The sequence below is a fragment of the Cheilinus undulatus genome, linkage group 18 (genome assembly GCF_018320785.1).
Source record: "Cheilinus undulatus linkage group 18, ASM1832078v1, whole genome shotgun sequence".
NCBI lineage: Eukaryota > Metazoa > Chordata > Actinopteri > Labriformes > Labridae > Cheilinus > Cheilinus undulatus.
Window position 1 is genome coordinate 35339821 of NC_054882.1, and position 20862 is coordinate 35360682.

The following is a 20862-nucleotide window of genomic DNA, read 5'->3' on the forward strand; positions in this document are numbered from 1 at the left end:
CACGGAGAAGATGGGCATGACTTCATCTGGCTCTCTTAGACCCCCGCTGTGAATGCCAGATGGGATACATCGTCCTTTCGACCTGCACTCCTGGTGGGAATTGTGCCTTGGCCCAGAGCAGATGAAGTGTCCCTACTGCTACATCAACCCTCTTGAAGAGAAAAGGTAGTGGGTGAAGTATTCTACTGAGGAACAGTTCCCTCTAGCAGAGACCTGAGTGAAGCTATTCCTTTATCCAACAACAAACCCCTTCTATTGGTTCTCCACAACAGTCTCATCCTGCACCTCCCTTCCAGGATGATGAGGACTTACAAAGTGCTTGTGGCATTTATGCCTGCATCATGATGTCTGCCATTACAACGCTGTCTGCTATCGTAGCTGCCCAAATGTCTGAAGATCACAGAAAGTAGCGCTCTACAGAAATCTCACTGTTGTCGCCAGCACAGCCTCTGCCTGCCCTAGAGGAAAGGCCAGCATTATACTTCAGCACAGGCCATTCTGTCCTGGAATCAACCTGTTCCAGACTTGTGTCCTGAGTCCTGAAATCTGAAAGTCTTAGTAGATACCTGTGCCCCCATCACCAAGGTCAAGGGCTGCACAGAGAGCACTTAAACACATGTACATCTGAGGAGTGATGAGATGATATCTTAACCCCCCTTAGTTGGAGCCTGCAGGTGGGCTGAAGCAAAAGACCAGAATTCTTGCAGTTTAAATTGACTGCCAATTTGCTAGGATGTGTTTGCCAAGAGATAGTGAAGAAAGTGTTTCCCTTTCATCTGCTGCATAATGTTATACTTTGCATGCATCAAAGCTATGGATATTAACGTCTCCAGGTAGATCTTTTCCATTCCACTGTTACTTCATGGTCAGTATAGTTTGGCTTTTTTCTTTTTACAATAATTAAATACAAAAAAAAAACATCTCTATAATGTCAAAGTGAAAAACATTCCTACAAAGTACTGTCAATAACACAAAAGAAGTGACTGCAAAATTATTCACCCCCCTTAAAGTGGCTGACCTAATTCAACAATGTCAAGCCAGTTGGTGCTCGTAGTCTCACAATGAGTGAAATGGGGATCACCTTTGGTTAGTAAATGTGCCTCGAGTGATTGTAGTAAAAAGACACCTGTGTCACTGGTTAATCAGTATTCCTGGCTACGATTACACCATGAAGACAAAAGAACACTCCAAGCAACTCAGAGAAAAGGTTATTGAAAAGTGCAAGTCAGAGGATGGATACAAAAAAATTCCAAGGCGCTGAACATCCCCCCGAGTTCAGTTAAATCCATCAACAAGAAATGGAAGGAATATGACAAATGTATAAATCTGCCTAGATCAGGCCGTCCTCACAGTCTGGGTGATTGTGCAAGAAGGAGACGTGAGAGAGGCCACCAAGAACCCTATGACTACTCTGAATGAGTTATCAGCTTCAGCAGCTGAGATGGGAGAGACTCTGCAGACAACAACTGATGCCTGGGTTCTTCACAAGTCAAAGTTTTATGGGAGGGTGGCAAAGAGAAAACCACTGTTGAATAAAACTCAGATTAATCAGACTGGAGTTTACCAAAAGGCATGTGGGAGACTCAGTGGTCAGGAAGAAGAAATGTTATTTGGTCTGATGAGACTGATGATGGTGCGTTTTGGGCATGGGCACCAAACACTGCATAACACCATGAACACACCATCCCCACTGTGAAGCACGGTGGTGGCAGCATCATGCTGTGGAGATACTTCCTCCCTGGAAGGCTTGTAAAGGTAGAAAGTAATGAATGCAGCAAAATATAGAAAAATCCTGGCAGACAATTGTATTCAGTCTGCAAGAGAACTACAGCTTGGAAGCAACCTGAGAGTTTGAGCAGTTTTGCAAAGAAGAATGAAGTTAAATTGTAGAGTCCAGATATAAAGACATGAGTACTGGCCTGACTGAGACGTATCCATGCATGCCTTGGTTCTGTGATTGCAGCCAAAGGTGCATCTACCATCATGAAGACATCAAAGAGGCACTGTATAACAAAATTACTTTAGTTTATATCATGAAGATGATTTATCTGTTTTTTACATTTTTTAGTAAATTTCTGATGTGGATGATTTGACATTGGCTCTTGGAAAAATAAAATGCTTTAAGAAGCGTGTCAAAGCACAAGGGTGTCATTTTTAGAATCAAGCATGAATCTTTGCAGCATATATTCCCACACAACCCAAAAAATGTAAAAATAAAGGTTTATGTAACTATTGTATGTGCACTCACACTTGAATGTATTGTTCTCTTGAATCATAATCCACTTGGAAATGTGCACACGTTTGATCATCAGCCTCTTATTCTGTCTTCCAGACACCCACATTAAAGCAAAAATAAAAGGACCTTGTAAATGTTTTATGCAAAAGAGCTGACTAATCCTGATAATTGATGGCAATGTCAGGAGTAAGACAAAGTAAATGAACTCTCTGACCTAGTTTTTGGAACACAGTAACATCAGTTTAGATCTGTTTTGTGCAACTGAATACCAAGAGGTAATCCTTAATGCTTTGTGTGGACACACCTCAGTGTGTACTGATAATGATTTGCCGTCTGTTATCTTGGGCTGTAGATGGAATCAATCAATCCATCAATCATTGCTTGTAGCACCAATCCATAACATAACTCAAGACACTTTACAAAGAGGGCAGGTCTAGACCCTCCTCTCTGATGTGGCCTACTATAGTAGACAAATGTTAATCATCAATATTATAATAAAGACTTTACCCTATTAAAAGAAGACAAGCATTAATTTATTATAGCACTGAAGTCGTATTGCTCTTGTATTCAATGAAACTGTTTTGGTATCACCATGAGCACAGCACTAGCAGTATTTAGCCCTGTTACAGTGGCGACCTAAACCTTCCCTTTAACAGGCAGGTCTGGGCTTATGTTAAACAGCTCTCTGCTGAAGTCACACAAGAATCCACACAAATCTGGAAGTGGTCTGGGATACTTTCAACCAGACTGGATTGACATTATATAGACATAATGAGTACTGGCATACATTAAACAGCCCCCAGCCCATGCTACGCGATGAGGAAACCCTCAGTTTAAAAAAATTACATCAGACGAGGCCTTATAAACACAAATGGACTTTGTAAATGCACTATAGTGTTTGAGTACGGTTTATACACCACAGGTCACATTTACCCTTTCACTCATACATACACAGATGGCGAAGGCTCCTAAGTAGAGTGGCCATCAGTATTAGCTAATCCCTTTCCCTCACGCCAATGATGGAGCAGTGGGAGCATTGGGTTTGGTGTCTTGCCCAAAGACACATCAACATGTGACTGCAGGAGCTGAGGTTAGACCTCCCAATCTTCCATTTGAGAACTCTATCAACTGAGCCACAGCTGCCTCACAAGGGAGACAAGCAGTAACAAGGAGTGAGGGGGTGAGGAAGACCCCAGAGTAGAGTCCAGAATCTGAGGAACAAAATCAGCTGACTCATCTTCAAAATTAAGCACAGAGAAATGCTGTAAATTGGAGCATTTTCATAAGGTCAACATCAACCATACTTGTAGATAGTATATCTATCAACATATGAGAATAAAACTGCCAAAATTATTCAAAAACTTTCCCCATCTGCAGTCTGGTAAGTTCTCTCTGCCAGAGTTTACTGCTAAAAAAATGATTCTGTGTTTTAACTTCATCTCTTTTCTCAGAACTAGTAAAGCGAAGGAGAAGTCACGTGTTTCTGCAGCTAACAGCTCCTCAGTATCTCCTGCTTTATCTGAGCCACTGGGAACCCTTTACTTTCACTGCTTTCATGTAGATACCAGTATTCACAGTGGCCCAGTGCTACTTTTTGCCTGTCACTTTTTTTTTCTCTGAGGTTTAAAGTAATATTTCACTTTGCTGAAACATTTTCCCTTCTCCGAATGCCTTTCTATCCCAGATGGAGGACTGAACAAGCGTAGAGGGAAATCACTGCGATATTGCCATCTTAATATGAGAATTTAAGAAGCTGACATTTACCTGTGTTCCTTCAGCTGAGCAAAGTAGGAGTTGGAACTGACAAGAAATTAATAGAAAGAAAACAAGTGGAGCTGGCTGTCTGTTAGGGTTTCCACCCCATGTTTTATCCAAAAACTTTTATTCTCATCTCATTTTTGTTTTGACACTAGCTGTTTGGAGTCTGCCTCAGAATTTCTACTTAGACTTAACTATGCAGGGCCGCTTCTAGACAACATAAGGCCCTAAGCAGAGACTGTTGTGAGGCCCCCCTATACTGCATGAAGCTTTACAGTCCTGGCTCAGATATACTCACTTTACAATACTCCTACATATTAGTCTAAAAATAACTAATAGTCCATTCAACAACAAATAAAGTTTTTCTGTTCTCTAATTTAATCTGTGATGAATACATAAAAAGAGAAACTATTCTGAGTTGAAAAACACTAGTTACCAAGGATAACCTTTACATTATATATAATGTAAAGGTTATCCTTGTTCCTACATCTGCAAATCTGTATCTTAAAGGTCACATATTATGCATGATACACTTTCTCAGGCTTTCTAGCAAAAATATGTGCCCTTGGCCTGTCCACAATTCCCCCAAATATCAGAAACCTATCCCTTCAGAAAATGTATGATGAAACAAGCCGTTCTCAGATTTTCCCCTCATGTCATGTGGGGCATTAGCCCCGCCCCCAGGTTCGATTGGCCCTACCAGCTTGGAAGAAAGTTCCATCCTTCTCCCCTGATCCTCCTCTCAGCAGCCTCATCCAGCCAAATTCAAATCAAATTCAAATTCAAATCCATAAAGCCACTTTTGTTTCCTGAGAGGGGTGGAGTTAGACAGCTCAATAACTCATTGAGTGCCTTTTTATAAAATGGTAAGTGGCTTGTGCCAGCATTTTTGGCCATTTTTAGTAATCTTTCAAGACCCACAGAATATTTTGTACTATGACTCTGAAAACACCAAATAGCTCAAATGAAAGAATGAACTCATCATGGAAAAAAAAAGTTTGTTTGCAGCTTGTTCCATTCTTGATTTATCTGAAGTTGAATAGAGGCTAGTTTCGTCAAAAAGACCACTTGTTTTCTAGAAAGCTGAGAAAAATGCATTTTTGTGAAAGAGAGTCTGTCAAGCAAAACAGTGATTTGAATGTTATAATTTTGCCTTCAATGACATAAAAGACATCTGAAAATTGTATTACAAATGTTATTTTATCGTAAAATAATAATGCTTCCAGTCACTGTCATTCGCTCTTTGGAACTGGACGGCCTCCACGGGACCCTCCTATACGCCCACGTCCTCTCCTGCTTGCGTGTCCCCTGGCACTACCTGTAAATTATAGAAGTAATATAATATAAAATATGTTTTATATATATAATATATAATCTAGAATATAGAATTTTTTTGTTCTTACCTTTTTTCTGCCAACAGATGGTGTTGTAGAACTGCATGGGGCTTGCTCTTCTCTCAAGTCTGCTTCTCAAATCACATGAGTGAACGCATGAGTGATGGTTTCCTCCCATAAATTTGGCTGAATAATCAGTGGGTTTCTAACTTACCTCCATCGCTCTGGGATGGAGAACAAGATCTGCTCCGCTCACTCGGCAGCCATTCCTCAGAGTCTGGGTTGGAAAAGTTTGTCTCTTAAGTGTAGTCGCTGTATGTATCCAGCTGGTGAGCGGCTGCCTTTTTCCTCCGCCGCACGGGGGAGACCTCGCGGCATTCTTTAGCCTCTTGGCTGGTATAGGCAGATGAATGACCGCGCTGATCCCTGGATTCGCTGTCGTTAAGTTCAGTGTCAGTTTAAGTGAGTAAGCGATTTCTCAGTCAAAAGTTTAAAGTTTCTTCCAGCATCTATTTTTGAACTTTTAGCTTAGATTACCTCCGATCACTCTGCTCTTTGACCCCAGGGTCGCCACCTCTTATCTCTGTAGCTTTGATCTACCGTCTCTTCTGTGTTCCAACCATAGACATCCAACTACGTATCCCAGAAGCCCCAAAATTACTCACAGGGAGCGTGCGAGTGCCCCCTTGTGCCAGTCGCCGAAAAAAAAACTTTGACGTATATATACGTCAATGGCACTCAAGTGTTGGTTTTCAAATTAAGTATATACATCAATGGCACTGTGTAGGGCTGAAAAAGAGGGTGTTTTAGACATGCAAAAATCCAATACTGGAGTCTTTTTTCACCAACACACTTCACTGGTCTTCTAAACAGGACAGCCAGTTTCAAATCCCAGCCTGCTGACCTCGGTTTGTCTTTTAAGATTTGATGCCCAGATATTTGAAACTGTTAACCCAAAGCGTCTGTTTCCCAGGGGTGCTGTGGCTTAGTTGGTGAAAGCGCCTGTCTTGTAAACAGGAGATCCTGGGTTCAAATCCCAGCAGTGCCTTTACTTCCCTCTGATTGCTTGAATTTTGATCAAACAGGGACACTTTGGTCTGATAAACAAAGAGGAACTTTTCATGCATCAGTGCCTTGCAGATTTGGCTCAAGGTACACAGCATGTGTTGACAGGCCATTGAGATGCCAGAGTGTGTGTGCGTGTCTCTGTGGCGCAATTGGCCAGCGCGCTCGGCTGTTAACCGAGAGGATGGTGGTTCGAGCCCACCCAGGGACGGGCAGTATACATTACTGGGTGCTCCAGGAGCAAGGAGGATTCTTCTGTGTGTTGGCTTGGTGCTGCAGCTTGCCAAGTAAGACATTACTGCAGGTAGTTGCACTTTGGCCTATTAGCTTTGCAGACTGCTGGTGATGATGTGCTCCCTGAGACCTCTTTACAGGCTGACTTGATTACTTCAAGTCTACGGTTGTAATCTCTGAGAGACACTGTCAAATCATGGCGCCGTGGCTTAGTTGGTCAAAGTGCCTGTCTAGTAAACAGGAGATCCTGGGTTCAAATCCCAGCGGTGCCTAGTCTGCGTTTCCTTATGTGACAGGTCCTGAGTACCGAAAGTAGCATCTCTTCAAGCAGAACTCAATGGAGACAGACAAAGATTGTCTGCTGACCTCGGTTTGTCTTCTAATATTTGAAGTCATTAACCCAAAGAGTGCTCGTCCCAGGGGCGCTGTGGCTCAGTTGGTGAAATCACCTTTTGGGGACCTCTGAGACCAATATAAACTTGTCTTAAGGGGGGTAAAATATGTGACTTTAAAAAACTTTTATCCGAAAAAAAGAGTCACAAAAACATTCATTAAGGTGTATTCCTTGTTGCGATAATTAAAGTAATATTTGTAATTATAACCATTATTTTAAAAGGATGGTTTTCACAGTTTTCATTGGGTTAAATATTTTCTTTAATCCCACTGAACTCAAGCTGTAATAAATCTTTAATGATATCAGCAAAGGAGTACCACAAGGATCCATCCATGGGCAATTTTAATTTACATTTTATATAAATGACATCTGGAATCAAATAGAAACTTCTTAAGTTTATTTCCACACTGATGAAACAATATTATATCCCATTGTGCCCTCTACTGGTTAAGCCCTGCCACAGCTACAAATTATTTTTACTCTTTCATCCTCATTCATCAGCGTGTGCAACCTTTTCAAAGAAAAGTTCTAACGGCTGAAAATATGGGAACGCCTTTGGTGCTGGTTGGTTTATGAATTTAATAAGACATGCAGCCAGGTGGTTCTCCTTTTACTTGGTTTCTCAGATCAGTTTTTACCCGGCTATACGTCTCAGTAACCTGACACCTCCCATAGACAGCGTTAGGGAAAGGGCAGAGCCTTTGAAAAAAATAAACAAACTTTAAGAGTGATTGGATGAAAGTTCTGTCTGTCACATATTTATGGGCCAATCAGAGCAACATAACACATGATGTAGCTGCTACCGAGGAGTAAACTCCATAGAGAGCTGCATAACGGGAACCATGGTGACTGTAGACATGTCAGTGCACGACTTTTCTCATTTTGGAAAAGACAACAACTCAATGCTGTTCCTTGTTCTTCTTTTAACAAAGACATGTCGTCATGTTCTGATAAAACTTCTATAAAAAACTGGATAAAGCATCCACGCTAATCTCTTCCGCCGTAATTGCACCGGCCTCTTATCGCTGCTTGCATACGTCACGACTCTGCTGCACCCTAAAGTACTGCCCCCTCGATGCTGATTGGTCCTGTCACTTTCTAACTGGGCCAAATTACCTGTTCAGATGGGAGCTTTGCAAGATGAATTCGCCAGTGAGAAACACGGAAACGGGCGAATCCATCTGCTTTGCGAGGTTAATGTCTCAGTAGATCCATAGAAGAACTGCTTTAAAATAACTATAAACTTTTGGCTAAATATGTTATTAAAGAATGCTTGAAAATTCCTCTAAAAGTGTACAGCAGAGATTGGGATGACTAGCCCTGCTGCTGTGAGGGGGCAGAGATTCTGGGTCTATTTCAGCCCATTCATCATTTTCCCGGACCAGCAGTTACATGATCTGAGCTTGTGTTTTGTCCTTCACTGATAAGCCAGGGCAGAGCAACTAGAGCACAGAGAGAAATGGAAACACATGAAAACATCTTACCACCAAGAACCATGACACGGACATTAGTTCAGTTTGTCTTAATTTACAAAGATGCTCAAATGACCCAGCGGCTGGTAATGCAGTCAGTTATTTTTTTTTTTATCATTACTTTAGCCTGCTGACTGTGTATTTCTAGTAAGGAAACATGTTAATTTCTCTTCTCTTATGGTCAAAAAACACACCAAACTGACACACAGTCTGTTAACCTTTTCACTCTGTACCCAATTGTGAAGACGTGCAATCAGATACGTGGGTTTTGTGTCATGCCTCAGTCAGAGTGTTATTTCAGAGCGTCTTCTGTAGGGTGTTGACAGTGCAGCTGCGGTGAAATGTCAAACTTTTAGGAAGAAAAGTTCCTTAAAATGAGTTCAAGTGTTCTTCAAGGTAAATGTCAAACCAGATAGAGATATAATTATAGCTGCTGTATAGGTTTAGTTTATCGAACAGTCAAAGTTTGCTTATTGCTCACTAGAAACACACTCACACAGTGGTTAAATTCTATCATAAACTTAATTCCACCCAAAGTTCCTTATTTTCTAAAAATGAGTCTGTTGCTGAACAGAAAGTCAGTTGCCCTTAGTTTTAGACAGTATAAAAGTCCAAATTAAACAAAAAAAGTTTTGAATGCAAAATGGAGGAATTTCAATCACGACTAGAGAGATTAATCCCAATTGACAACATAGATTATGAGGTTAATATCCCCATAAAGTGATTTATTTATTATTATTATTTTTTTAGTTTTTTTTCTATGACAGGCCACTGTGTTACCAACCACCAGGCCAAATTTCAGTCATGAGAGACATCTCTAAGTTTATAAAATCAAGCTTCAAAATCATGAGAACTGAAGCAGTAAAGTCTGCTCTTGGATGGCGTAGGCGTGTCGGTGAGAGAAGCCACACCCACACATGACAAATTTAACTAACTTTTAAAGAACCATAGGCCACTGTGACTGATAGAGTTAGGAAATTTACCTCACAATGAACAAAAACACAAAGCATGTAACAGGCTGTCTACTTTCAGTGAAGGCAATGACATTACATTAGTGTGTGTGTGCGTGTGTGTGTGTGTGGGGGGACTTTCAAGTTTCTCTAATAACACCCTGCCATCTGTGAGGAAGGTGAAGCTTGGGTGTCATTGGACCTCCCAACAGGACAATAATCCTAAGCATTCTGTGTCCACCACGGCTTGGTTCCTAAAGGTGCCATCATGGCTGCCTGACCTGGATCCCATGGAAAAACTGTGGAGAAATTTGAAAAAGACAGTTGCAACAAGCCAGCCCAAGGTTATTAGTCAACTGGAGCCCATTGCCTGAAAAGAACGAGCTAAGATCCCTCAGGAATGCTGCCACATGCTGGTTTTTGGCTATGTACTGCATTTGCAGCTACCCTGACAATTGCAGGAAACCTTCAATACTAAGCGTTTGGGGAAGGGCAGAGGATTTGAAAAAAACTTGGAGCGTGGATGAAAGTTCTGTCTGTCACATATTTACGGGCCAATCAGAGCAACAAAACGTGACATAGCCACTACCAAGGAATTTTTGGCGTTCTTGTGCCTTTATTTGATAGAGGAGGACAGTGGATAGAATCGGAAACAAGGACAAGAGCTGGAGAGAGACATGTGGTAAAGGGCCTCAGGCTGGATTCAAACCCAGGCCGTCCGCGTACATGGGGCGCGCCTTAACCCGCCACCTGTGCCCTGGTCCTGTCACTTTCTATGCCCTATCACTTCGGGGGATTTTCTCACAACCAAAAGCACAACTAAACACATGGGAGCACTTAAATAATTTATTCTGTTCCTAGCTGTTTGCCCATGTGTTTGTAAAAATACACTTTTGAAACCACAGTTACTCAACTTATTCAGAGTTCTTTTCAGTGTTTTGTAAAGCACAGGACTTCACATCAGTTAAGGGAGTTTAAGTGATCAGTTCTGCTATATTTAGGCATTATTCAGCACCCTAGGCCTTCTAACAAAATGGTCTGTTTACTGTTACTAAAAGATCCCGAGGACAGAATGAATATTCTCAAACCTTTGTTGATTTATTTGCTGGGGATGACATCTATCTCTTAGGGTGCTCAAGGCTACCAAGAATAGTCTTAACCGAGCTGTGAAGGAGCCAGAAGGATTCTGTTACTTGTCTTTAAAACATTGCTTTTTATTGAGCTTTTACAAAAATACAAATAAAGCTGCTGTCGCCGATGCTGCAATGTTGTCTCTGAGTAACAGCGCTTCGCCCAATGAGAGGAGGCGCGTTCTGCATTGACCTGTGAGTGTGCAATCAGCTCACTGGCTGCAGAGCAGGAGAGGGGAATGATGATTTCCGCAGATTCTCATATAAATCGCCTTCATTGACACCATAGACATATTACAGTTTATCTTTGATCCTCACAAAAATACAGGACAAAGTGTGCCACTTATCAGTTCAATACAGGATGCTTATTCTTGTAGCTAAATTTGGGGTGATTCTGTTTTTCAAGGGATCGTCGGCAACCCTAATCACATTACATTACTAAAACAAGAGCAAAGAGCCACACCTAAAGCTTCTTTTGGCAGATAAGATGTTTTAGCACTTCTCCTCACTGACCTCGGCATGGGTTTTATCCGCAGAGCTGCGCATGCCTGACTAGCTCTTTTGTCTCACTCTGATTGGCCCATAAAGGATGTGGCAGGCAAAATATTTGTCGGATCACCTACTGAGGAATTTTTGGTAAGTCCTGTCTTTCCCAAATGCTCTGTAGGGGAGGTTAACCATATGAATGTAAAATCTATCCTATTCAGTGGATATATGGAACAGTGTATGTGGTTAGCAACCCTCAGCATCAGTGTCTGTACGTAGAGTGAATGGGTGTGAATGGTTAAATGTTACCTGCAGAGTAAAAGTGCTGTGAGTAATCAGTTGCAATTTTGAATGTTTAAACAACATTTACAAAATGTAGGTGCAATACATTCAGAGAGTATTCAGACACCCTTCACTTTTAAAATATTATGGCGCAGCCTTAATAATTTGTTTCCACTGTAGCATCAGGCTGCAACAGAAGAAAAATGAAAAAGTGAAGGGGGTCTGAAGACTTTCTGAATATATATAGAAACAGCAAAATTTGCAGACTTTGAGGATTTATCAGAGCTCATTGGAGCCAAACATGCAGTAGCAGACAGAAACGGAGAAATCCACACTTGCTATGTGTTGTGGGTCTGCAGCAAGAGTCTCTATGATAAAAGAGTGTGTGCTGTTGAAGCCTGTTTCAGACTGGGCACATGATGAGTGTGTGGGTAGCCAAATTCATTTCTGCTTGCATGTGAACAAATCAGTGCTTGAGAACCGCTTCCCGCCGCTTGACACACACATCTCACGTGTGAAGACTCGGAAACAAAAGGCTCACTTATTTTTCTGTGAGCTGAGCACATCTCCCCGCCAAAGTAAACATGAAAACAACAAAAAGAGAGTTTTAATTAAGAATGCAACAGAAAACTATGTTGGCTCATTGTACGCTATATTACGAGCGTTTTAATTTTCACCCAGATAGCTTAGGCATTCGGCGCTATTTTGCAAAGCAACATTTGGCTGCGTGTTCTTTCGCCATGATCAGCTGTTTTGGTCTGCAGGCTTCAACAGAGACAACAAACTAAAGTAAAACTAGATATTTCCACTCACTTTCCCACTTCAAATACTGATGCAATGTTTTCATAAAGTAAACACACCAAGCTGACTATACCCAACCACATCCATTTCATTTATATAGCACATTTTAAAAACATTGAAGTTTACCAAAGTGCTGCACAGTAAAAACACAGAAACAGAATTCAAATACAGCAGAAATAAAAATATTAGGAGGAAGGGAATAAAAGCACCATAAAAAGGAAATAAAAACACATCATAACAACAACATAGAAACAAATAAAAGCCATAAAAATTCAGGAAGTAAGAAATAAAAAGGCATAAAAGGACAGAGATCACACAATTCTCATGCTGAATTTAAAGCTAAAGAAAACAAATGAGTTCTAAGACACAATTTAAAAGTCCATAGGGTGGGGTACTTTTGTTTTCAAATGCCAATTCTTTCCACTCTGTAATACATAATATTATCTGATAATGGAAAAATGTTGAAATGGCTTCTCAGTGGTGGATAGACAGTACATGAGAAAATATAACCACCCAAAATACAATAGAGACTAAGATTTTGACAGGACTACAGCATTAAAGAATGAAATAAGTCAAATTAAAAGAATAAATCCAACTGCAATGGCAAAAAAAAACAAAAAAAAAAAACAAAAAAAACTGTTTTGTATGGGAGTCTATGGGGTAAAAAAGATATCCTTAGGGACTTAGGGGTGATTATGTTTTTTAAGTGTATTAAAAACTTTCACATTTTTTTCCCCGGAGTACCAAAATTCACCCCAAAACACGTTCCCTTAGCAAAATGTATATGATATGCATCGACACAACCAAAGCCATCTGCAAAAAAATCTGTAAACAAAAATAACCCTTGGGACACAGGAAGGCTAAATAAAAATCACATTTCAATCACAACTACTGGCATTTAAAGGGTTAAAATCTGGAAATACTACACAGATTTGCTATGTATGGTGAGAAATGAAGTTACTGATAGTACACATTAAAAAAATGAATGATGCATTAATATATGATATTTCTATGGCAGACTTTACTGGGGGGTATTTTTTACCATGAGGGACAGGTTTTGCACTTTTTATTCCACCTGACACCAAACAAAAAAAATAAAAGTTGATCAGAAAAATAAATGTTTCAGCCAATCTTTTACGGCTCTGATAATCCAACCCAAAAAAATCAATTTTGCATGTATAGGATGGATAATTCACTTTTTATACTTTTTGTTTTGTTTTGTTTTGTTTCAAATAAAAATCCAACCTAATCACAAATACTGGAATCTAAGGGACTGAAATTTTGAAGCAGAATAAATATTTGTTATGTATGGTGAGAACTGAATTATTCATTAAAATAAATTGGAATGATACATTTATATATCATATTTCTATGGCAGCCTTTATTGGGAGGTGTTTTTACCCTTTAGACACCGTCCACCAACACCTCAGATACTCACCTCAAACCACTTAACCCTTTAAGCACCAAAGTCACAATATTGCTGAATTAAACAGACTGTAGCTACAAACATGGTGCCTAATGTTGTTACTACTTTACACCAGGAGATGGCGGACATGAGTGACTTCAATCCCAGCAACATCTGTGGGCCTGTTTTGGAGAGAGAGAGTTTGACAGACGCACTGTCGGTCGAGGAGACGAGGACGTGGTAGTAGTGGTTGTAGTCGGTGCGTAAAAGAGAGAAATCGTAGCAAGAATACTCACAATGCCGGGAGGAATAGTGGAATATTCACCCCTGTGACGATGACGTTCAGTCATCCGGTGAGACTGAGACTGCCAGTGTGTCGGAGCCACAGCGACTCTGTGCGTCATCAGAGTCCACAAGAAGCACATACCGAAGCCGATGCTTTTCCTCACCGGTGGCTGGGGTGTGAGTAATCGGCGAATGCCGATGAGGGGACGTGGTGGGGGTTTCAGGGGTGGTCAATACACGACATTCAGTTGTCCAGTGAGACCGAAACTGCCTTGAGCAGACTGTGAGCAGTCTGTGCATCATGAGAGTCCACAAGCAGCACATACCAAAGCTGTTGCTTTTCCTCACGGTAGCCAGGGTGGGGACATGATGGGGGTTGCAGGGGTGGTCAAAACACTAATATTGACGGAGGTAGCGGGAATAAAAATCCACCACGGAGGTAGGGGCAGATGTGGTAGAAGCAGTGGCGGTGGAGGTTGCTTGGTGACTCAGCTGGCTACAACCCAAATCAAGATGTCACTTTTACTGGATTCAGTTTATCTTCAAATGTGTTCACTTTAACTGTTCTCCCTGTTTATAAGCATCACTGGTTCCATGCAGGTCTGTTTATTCCCACCATAATTTACAATATCCCTGTTTTTCCATCCCCAGAATTTTCAAAGAAATTGGTTGCAGATCAGTCAGTTACAAAGCTCCATCTGACTGGAATAATCTACCCTGCTCACTGAAATCAATCACCTCTCCTTTGTTTCAGTATTTATTTATTTTCAGATCTTACATTAACATGCTCATGCTTTTGTGTTTGACTTATTTGCATAACAACTGACTGATTATAAATCATTTAACTGTTTTAATGTTAATGTGACCCTAGCGATCGTCTCGGTCACCGTTTCTAATGATTTGGTACATCTGAAGGTAGAGGAAGTGGGATTGAGTGAGTGAGCTTGTTTGTTATATATATATCACTTGTTTATTGTTTATTGTTTACCTATGTTTTGGAGACTCAAAATGAGATGCTGCATCTCAATGGGTTATCCTTTCAGAAACTTAAGGTGTCACTTATTTAAAGGTCACATATAATGCAAAATACACTTTTTCTGACTTTTCTAGCAAATTATGTGCTCCTGACCTGTCCACAATTCTGCCCAAGAATCAGAATCAACCCCCCTCCGCCCCCCAACTCCACCTTTTAGAAAATGTGTGCTGAAACAAGCTGTTCTCAGACTTTCCCCTCGTGATGTCATGTGAGGAGTTGGCCCCGCCTCCACATTCAGTTGGCCCTCCCTGCTTGGAAGAAAGCCCTCCCCTCCTGATTTTCCTCTCAGGCCAGCTGAGAGGAGGATTCAGAGCCACATCCATTTCCTGAGGGGTGGAGTCAGACAGCTCAGTAACATTTAAAGCCACAAACACAGAAACAGCTCGTTCTTAGTCGGTCAGAAACAGAGGGGATTTTAGACATGCAAAAATCCAATACTGAAGTGTTTTTTCAGCATTAAACCTCACAGGCATGTTTTGGAGACCTCTGAGACCAATATAAACTTGTCTTAAAGGGATCAAATATGTGACCTTTAAGGGATGCAGGAGGGTTAAAACAAGCAGATGTTTAATAAAGCTGCAATCATTCTTCTTTATTGGCAGGTAAATTGTGAAAGATGTTAAGATATTCCATACTTTTAAAAAAATCAAGTCAAGAGGAAGGAGATAAAAGGAAAAAAGAATGGGACCAAGAATAGAACCTTGGGGAACTCCACAGGGTAGTGGGGGGACACAAGAAGATACTGTGGCTTATCTGATTGTCAGCCATTAGAGAAACAGAGGAGTAAAGCGACAGTCATAAACTTACTTGTTTTACTAATCTGTATTCACCTCTCCTGGTCAGGGTTGGTTTCTCTGATTTATCCTCAGGAAGTTGAAGGTCAGTAAAACACCAGCACTCAGTAAGGCTGGGAATGGAGAGTGATGCAGACTGCAAACATCTGCGAGCTGCTCTCCTCTGATCAGAAACGTCCTAAAGTGTTGACAAATTCCAATCATGACAGCAGTAGCTCTCCGTGTTTGTGGACATGGGCTCAGAGTTTACACACCTACACCACCAGGTAACTTACTTACCTGTCTCCACTAAACTTTCTCCCCTCTTTTCTTCCCACTGAGGCTCCATCTGCAGCAGATGCGCCTCCCTGTGCTTTGGCTCATAAAAATATCCCTTCATATCCATGTTAAATGGCACGTAAATGCCACTCAAGATGAAATCACTGATTTTAGTTTTGTTGTCTCTGATGAAACTGCAGCCAAAGAGCTGATCAGCTACACTGAGGCAGAAGAGCAGCTGGTAGTCGAAGGTTGTGTTGCAAAAAAAATGCCTCTGCTACTGCCAAGTACCTTAAATCAGTGGTTCTCAACGTGGGGGTCGGGACCCCCTTGGGCATCACAAGACACTGAGAGAGAGTCTCCAGGAGCCTTAAAAAAAAAAAACTAAGCATATTTTTAAGATTTCACATTTGCTACTTTTCACCAATTTGCCCATTTAACCCATTTTCATCACTTTTCCCAACCAATTTTAACACATTTTTGTCAATTTTAAACCCTTTCCAACACTTTTTTCTGCCTTTTTTACCACTTTGAAACCGATTCTTACCCCTTACCGCCTATTGATGACTCTGTTGACCTATTTTTGCCATTAATGACCACTTTTTTCACCATTTTTGCCCATTTAAACCACATTTCACTATTTATGCTCATTTTTTGCCTATTTCTCTGCTTCAGTTCACCCATTATTGCCATTTTAAAACAATTCTGGCCACTTTTTAATCCCCTTTCATCACTTCTTATGCATGTTTTTGCCACTTTATCCCATTCCGCCTCTATTTTTTGCTTTTTTGCCACTTTTATCTGATTTTATCCACCAGTTTTTAATCCATTTGGATCCTGTTTAAATTTAATTTACATTTTAAGAAGGGTATTTGTTGTGGCACAAAAGAATAAACAAAATATTTATTTGTTAAAAGTTGCTATTTTTCAGGTTAAAATATATATATTATGGAAATCACAGCTTAACTTTACAATGGACCATGATGTTGCTGACTTCCACCGTCCCCCAGTTTGACTGGGCCCCAGAAAGCCTCCCCCCCCCCGCGGACAGCCTTGTCTGCACATGACTATATTTAAATGCACACAGCTGTTTTCCACCACCTTTAGGTAGAGTGGGGGTCCCGGACTCCAACACCTTTATTTTGGGGGTCGTGGGCTGAAAAGGTTGAGAGCCCCTGCCTTAAATAACCCAATTTCAACAGTACTATAATTTGACTTTCTCAAACCCTTGACATGTTTGATTAAAGAAAACTGAATCAGGTCCTTTCAGCTGCCGTCTACTGTCAACATGACATTACTGAGGCCCACTGGTCTGAGAGCAAAGCTGTCCTTGTCAAGAAGTTACAAGTTTTTTTTTTTTTACCCATATGATAATTGAACATTTTATAAGTATAACAGTCAAACAAGCATCTTGTGATTAATTTGGTTAATGGAGTTGCAGTCAAAAAAGTCAAACATTAGTGTTACTATTTTTGGTAAGCATCATTAACAGAATAATCATTCATCATCATCATTCTTAAACTGCATCAGTAAACAGTGTTAATATGCATCCTAGTGGTGGAGAACACATACTCACACAAACGTCCTCACAAAGAATTCGAGAGTATTTGTCTCCCTGTTCCTCCTCTAAGCTGTCACCCAAACAGAAGTTAAAGTCCAGAGCACTTAATCATGTCTCCCACAATGCATACCTCCACTTTGTTCACGCTGGCTTCACGGAAAGTTTGTGAGAACTCTGGAGTCAGCCACCGAAAAGGAAAGTAATACAACCCTGGATGATGTATTGACTCATATATATATCTGACGTGAAAAATCATGTTTTGGCTTTTCCCCGTCTTGCCTTTAGATTAATGTTCAGTCAGGATTCACTTAATAATTATAAATTCAAGAAATGCAAGAAAAACTTCAGGGGACGAGAACAAACAGATCAGTTTAAAGGACAACTCCAACTTTTAAGAAAAACACATTTATCCAAAAATGATCTTTGAGTCATTTTATGTTTGTTTGCAGTAAGATCCAGGGATAGACCCGCGAACTAGGCAAATGTCATGTATGGGTGGCTTCTGGCATTAGGCATAAAAAACAAAAACAGAGAGGAAGTAGACTAAAATGACATGACACAATATTCTGGCTTTAAAAGATAATTAACATTATGCTATCATGATAAATGATTACCTGCACAATAAGATTCAGAGAGTTGAGAATGACGGCTTTTGTGACAATGATGTCAGGTTTAAAGTCATATAAAGATAAAAATAAATCACAAGCATCCACTTTGTTACTTCAGTAATCTTCCTAAAAATAAGGCCAGTTTCCCCAGTTGAAGCCTGTTTAACAAGCAGCACAAGTATCTTTTTACAGGCTCTTAATAGAACAAATTATTGGATCAAATCCGAGTTTTTAATCTGAGTCAAAAGCTGCTGCAGCCTGTCTGGTGTTTCTTCATACCCCATCATTTGATTGTCCTTTCTTCTTTGTCCTGCCTCACAATGAAATAGACTGTCTAACCAGACATTCTCACAGCAAAAAAGAACTTGTTGAAAAGTTAAGAGTAGAACTTACTATGTATAGAGCAGCCTCTTGTTCAGGATGAGGTAGTATTTAATTCATCTGGGGTCTGAGCATTAACACGCCATTCTGCTCCTGTTAAGCGGACCACACACTCGCGATAACTGTGCTGATTGTCAGGCTAACACCGGCCACACTAAACAATTTTTAAATTCTGAAACCATTTAAAATTGTAGGAGACCACAGACATCGGACAATTTTAAACGACTTTTCATCTTTAATCCTCTGAATGCACACACTAGACAAGTCAGCCAGACCGTCACCTGCAACTTTCACATAGGACGACTGCGCCGCGCACCGAAGCACCACAGGTTTGCTCCGACTAAAGGCAAGTGACCCCGCCCACTGGAAGCATGCCTGGAGCGCTGTACCTCTGTGTACAGTCTGATAAGCAGGCAGAGATCACGGGAGAACTGCAAGTTCACGCAGGAATAGTAAGTCAACACCGGACTTTTTTACCCTTTAGGGTTAATTTATCATCCTTTCTGGTAAAGTCCATGATATTATTGCTTCCGCCATTAGGTGAGTACATTAAGAAGTGAAAAGGTTAATGTTTGCTTAAGGTTCTGTGGTTTTATGTAAAATTCGTTGGCTAAATTTCCTCCAAAGTTAACTTTTCCTAGTCAATGGGGCCGTTGTTGCTCTGTGACCCACTGACCTCTCGGTGAGCCTTTGCTCTCACTGCTGTACGAGACGCAATGTTGATGTAGTGATGAATTGTGATCCGGAGTCCATGCATTATGTTTAATGTTTAACCGTATATTCTACACTTGTTATTTCATTTTTGATGCTTTCTGATCGACGGGTATTGACACTGTTCAGCAGCAGCCAGCGCTGAAAATACACCTGCGGAGCGGAGTGGCGCTCCAGGCACGTGTTGTTGCTGGACTGGAGCGCTGGCTGTGGAAATGCTCTTTTACCTGTCTCTTTTTGATCTTTTATCCTGTATCTTGTGTCACTGTGGGCCATTGTCTATTTTTGTGTATTGCCTGTTTGTTTTTTTGAGATGCATTAACCAGCAGCTACTTGAACTTTTGTCCATTTCAAATTTCCCTCAGGAGACAATAAAGTTTATCCTTATTCCTGTTTCTTTTTGTCAGTTTAGTTCATTTTTCTTCATTTTGTTGAACACACTTTTTTTTTAAAAATTTCTACAGAATTACAGTTGGAAGATTAGTGTAATCTACTAGTGTCAGACTGTTCCCAGTCTTGATCATATTTTAAAAAAGGTTCACCTTTACCCTCTTAATCACAGTCTTGCTGTGTGGCTTTTTGTGAACAGGACTGAGCCAGTAAAACTAGCTTGCACACTGAAAAGGAAAATTTGTCTGAAATAGGCAATTCCCTTTTTGTAACAGTTTGATTTATGTGCTATCCAATTTAAGTGTGAAAAGCAGATAAAAGATTAAGCTTATCAGGAAAAGGTGCAGCAAGAAAATAGTACCTGTTCAGAGATAGCTGCTAACCCCATTAGGAGAGTGTTCTCCAATTAAGTCAGACCTAATATAAGCAAAATATATCCTCATGAAAGGAGACAGAGCCACAGCATTGATCTTTTAGCCATTCCTCTGTGTTTGAGTGCTGATTACAACATTCTTTGCTCGACTATGTAATCACAGAAAGAAGTTTAAGTCATTTATTCAGCTGTGAAAGGTTCAGCATACAGCTGTAGTAGCAATGCTTTTTCCTAAATTGCAAAAAAGGAAAGATAAGACGGCTGCTTGGGGCCAAAAAACTGTCCACAGCAGAAAGCAATCAACACTTTCCCTTCTGAGTCAGGAGTGTAACAATGAACAGATATTTTTGTAAAAGAGCTTTTATGCATAAATGCTATGACATTTCATTCAACATTTCAAAATGCATGTCTGTGTTAGGTGTGTGTTCAGTCTTGGTACCTCATCATGTGTTTGAGTCACATCTGGAGTGAATTTATTCATGCCCTCATGGTTGAATCAGGTTTTTTTTTTTTTGCAGAATGAGATGGTGCATTGTCATGCATGAAGATGATTTTGCTACAGAAGGCACGGTTCTTCTTTTTGTACCATGGAAGAAAGTTGTCTGTCAGAAACTCTATATACTTTGCCGAGGTCATTTTCACACCTTAAGGGACCCTAAAGGGCCTACCAGCTCTCTCCCCAAAACATGACTCCGCCACCTCCTTGCTGACCTTGTTGGGACATGGTGGCCATCCACCAACCATCTGGGCCATCCAGGGTTACATGACACTCATCAGTCAACGTGCCTGTTTGAAATTTAGTCTTCATGTATTTCTGGGCCCACTTCAACCATTTCTGCTTGTGAGCATTGGTTAGGGGTGGCTGAATAGTTGGTTTATGCACAATTCTGGAGTCCCACCACCTTGAGGTTGGTGGGA

General features: G+C 40.7%; 3 non-coding genes across 3 annotated transcripts; all 3 read left to right on the forward strand.

Annotated features, from left to right (window-relative positions):
- The first annotated feature begins 6302 nt into the window (after positions 1 to 6302).
- trnat-ugu lies at positions 6303 to 6376 on the forward strand. The gene has a single exon. It is a non-coding gene; the product is annotated as a tRNA-Thr (tRNA).
- Positions 6377 to 6530: 154 nt separating this feature from the next.
- On the forward strand, positions 6531 to 6604 carry trnan-guu. Its single transcript has one exon. It is a non-coding gene; the product is annotated as a tRNA-Asn (tRNA).
- Positions 6605 to 6825: 221 nt separating this feature from the next.
- On the forward strand, positions 6826 to 6899 carry trnat-agu. Its single transcript has one exon. It is a non-coding gene; the product is annotated as a tRNA-Thr (tRNA).
- The last annotated feature ends 13963 nt before the right edge of the window (positions 6900 to 20862 follow it).